The sequence below is a fragment of the Pongo abelii genome, chromosome 1 (assembly GCF_028885655.2).
Source record: "Pongo abelii isolate AG06213 chromosome 1, NHGRI_mPonAbe1-v2.0_pri, whole genome shotgun sequence".
In the NCBI taxonomy this organism is placed as follows: domain Eukaryota; kingdom Metazoa; phylum Chordata; class Mammalia; order Primates; family Hominidae; genus Pongo; species Pongo abelii.
Genome location: NC_071985.2, coordinates 74921609 through 74925621, shown reverse-complemented (window position 1 = coordinate 74925621; position 4013 = coordinate 74921609).

Genomic DNA, 4013 nt, shown 5'->3' with positions numbered 1-4013 from the left:
ATGGGAGTGTAAATTAAATACTTAAAAAAATGCACGTGACTATGATTTTCAACAGGAAAGAATGCCGGGACAATTTAATGGGGAAAGAAGAGTCCTCCCCCAAAATGCTCCTGGGACAATTGGATATCCACATGCAAAAGGATAGAGTTGGATTCTTGTCTCGTGTCATATGCAAAAATTAACTCAAAGTGGATCACTGGCTTAAGTGTTAAAGCTAAAACTATAACAAACTTGTAAATCTCATGACCCTGGATTAGTCAATGGTTTCTTATATATGACACCTAAAGCACAAGCAACAAAAGAAAAAAATTTTGACCTTATTAAATTAAAAATTATTGTGTTTCAAAAGACATTATCAAGAAAGTGAAAAGATAATCCAAGAAGGGGAGAAAATGTTTGCAAACCATCTATCTATTAAAGGTCTAGTATCCTGTATATATAAAGAACTCTTACAACTCAACAATAAAAACCAAAAAAAAAAAAATGAAACAATGGGCAAAGAATTGTCCAAAGAAGATATACAAATGTTCAATAAGCACATGAAAAGATGTTCAACATCATTAATCATTAGAGAATGGAAAATAAAAACTGTAACATAGCATTTCAGACCTGCTATAAAAAAAGACAATAACAAGTGTTGGTGGGGACACAGAAAAATTGCAATTTTTATACATTGTTGGTGGGAATATAAAATGGTGCAGCCACTTTGGAAAACCATTTGGCAGTTCCTCAAAAAATTAAATATGGAGAGACCATATGCCCCAGAAATTAACTCCACTCCTAGTTAAATATCCAAATATCAAAGACAAATAAAAGCATTTATCTGCATAAAAACTTGGACACAAATGTTCTTAGCAGCATTATTCATAAAAGCCAAAAAGTTGAAACAACTCAAATCTTCATCAACTAATGAATATATAAACAAAATGTGGTATATCCATATGATAAAATATTATTTAGCCATAAAAAGGAATGAAATTCTTATATATGCTACAGCATGGATAAATCTTGAAAACATTATGCTCAGTGAGAGAAGCCAGACACAAAAGGCCACATATTGCATGATTCAATTTATATGAAATGTCCAGAACAGACAAATCCATAGAGATAGAAAGTAGATGAGTGGATGTCATGGACTTGGGGAGGGGGAAGTGGGAAGTGACTGCTAATAGGTGTAGGATTTCTTTTTGAGTTGATAAAAATGTTCTCAAATTAGATAATGATGATGGCTGTTCAACCTTGTGAGCACACTAAGAACCATTAGATCAAAATATTAAAAACATACTTTTATGTTATGTGAATTAAATCTCAAAAAATATATATAATGGCCGGGCACAGTGGCTCATGCCTGTAATCCCAGCAGTTTGGGAGGCCGAGGTGGATGGATCATGTGAGGTCAGCAGTTTGAGACCAGCCTGGCTAACATGGTGAAACTCTGTTTCTACTAAAAGTACAAAAAATTAGCCAGACATGGTGGCGTGTGCCTGTAACCCCAGCTACTTGGGAGGCTAAGGCAGGAGAATCACTTGAACATGGGAGGCGGAGGTTGCACGGAGCCAAGATTGCGCTACTGTACTCAAACTTGGGAAACAAGAGCCAAGAGCAAAACTCTGTCTCAAATATATATACATATATTTTGTATATATGACTATCTCAGGGCTTTGGGGAAAATAAGACAAAGAAAATCAGTGTAGTAATAAATGTTTAGTTCATGAAATTTATTATATAAAATGATATTATGGTTGTGAAATTTACTTACTCCATTTTTTATCCTCCTGCCTCCCTGATCTAAATGACTTATAGTGTAGATCAGTAGTTCTCAACTCTGGCTACACACTTGCACATTTTAGAACCACCAGGGGAATGTTTACAAAATACAGTTCTTGGGTTTGACCCATGGCCAATTAAATCAGAGTCTCTGGTTCTCTTCCCCACCCCAACACTGCCAATTTCTTTTATTAAAACTTCCCAAGTGATTACCATGTGCTGCCAAGACTGAAAGAATTATAGGGTGGACCAAGACCTGGGCAACACTGAGTCAGATTATGTGGGGATCCTTCAGCAAGTCTTTTCATTTTTTTCTTCTTAAGTCAGGTTTATTGAGATATAATTTATATATATATATATTAAAATTTATACTTGTGAAATGTACAGTTCAATGAGTTTTGGCAAAGTATAAAATCCTATGACAACCACCACCATCAAGATATACAACATTTCCAGTACTCACCTAAATTTCTTTGTGTCCCTCTGCAACCAATCCCTTCCCCCGTATATTTGATGTACATACTAGAATGCTGCACAACATTAAAAAGCATGTCTTTTTAAATAAATGTAAGGAAATGGAGAAAAAAGTTACTATATAAAGAGCAAACAGCAGAAAAAATTCCCTATATAATATAATCTTAATTGTTTAATCTTGTTTTTATGTATGTGTGCAGTATTATATGTCTCTCTACATATGAAAACATTCGTAGAAAAAAATTACTGGTTATTTCTGGTTGTGAAAATTACAGAAAATGTTAATTTTCTTTTTTTATATTTTTATACATTTTCTAGTTAGTCTACAATAATAAGTTACTTTTGTCATGAAAATAATGATATTCACAAAATAGCAACCTATGGCAAGTGATGCATGAAGAGCCTTCTAAGGATCGAACTGTCAGCCCCTAGGTTCTGGGTCCCTAGCTGCAAATGCAGATTTCTGATTTCACACACCAGGTCATTGGCTCATAGCAACTGCTATTGCTAAAAGAGGTTAATGAGAAGATACTGACTTCTACTGAGACGGATATCAAAACATATTGACCCAAGAGAAAGAAATATTGATGGGAAAAGAATCAAGGTCTTTCATTGCCTTGAAGGCAGTAATAAATCTTCTTTGCTGAATCCCACATTCTCTTCTCTGTTTTTACAGGCACACACATCTAAAGTCAAAGATGGTGCATCTCTGTAAGCACTATTAGAGACTTGAATTCAGTAACTATTACAAGGGATGACACACACACACACACACACACACACACACACACACACACACACACAGAGAGCGCCAACACAAGATCTTGACCCTAGAGGTCTGTTCAGCTTTGGTTTCAGTTCTTTTAGATTCAGCATAATCCTAATTAAAGATATGAAGACGTATCTTCCAGCCAGCTCAAACAGATCAAAACCAGCTGAGAGCAGCTCTAGGTCTCCAAACTAGACAACTGATTCAGGCTCCTTTAGAGCCAGCACATTGGCCTATTGGGTTTTTGGAGATTTCTTAGGATGAATACAATTAGAGATGACCACAGATGACTGACGTTGGAATGCTTTCTCCTACATTTTTCTCAAATAAAATAAGACATAATAACATGTTGGTTGAACCATCATTCGAATCAGTGACTTTTTTCCGGGTTGTTCTGGAATGAGTTATACTATTTGGACAAAATGAGTTGAAATTAGTTTCATGTTAAACTATTCCCCTAGGTTGAGTATAGACTCTTGTATCATTTTTCCATTTACATGTTACTAAGAAAAAAAAACTGAAACCCTTAGAATGCTAGCAGCTCTAAGAAACAAACTCCTGGTTCAAGAGAGTTCTGAAGTAGGAAAACTTCAGAGGTGGTTAATTCAGCAGGATAGCAACATCATAAACACAGGATTTCTTCCATTTTCTGTTCCGACATCCTTGGTGTGTTTTCTTTGTCTTTGGCTAGCACCCCTTATGGTTGGTTATAAGGTGTCTGCCACAGCTCTAGGTGTTCTTTGTAGATGTGACAATATCCAATTCTTTTGAATTTGTTTTGTTTTGAGACAGGGTCTCACTCTGTTGCCCAGGCTGGAGTCCAGGGGCATGATCACAGCACCCTGCAGCCTTGACCTCCTGAACTCAGGTGATCTTCCTACTTCAGCCTCGAGAGTAGCTGGGACTACAGGCTCACACAACTATGCCCAGCTAATTTTTGTGTATGTGTTTTGTGTTTGTTTTTGTGGGTTTTTTTTCATTGTTGTTTGTTTTTTTTTAAGAC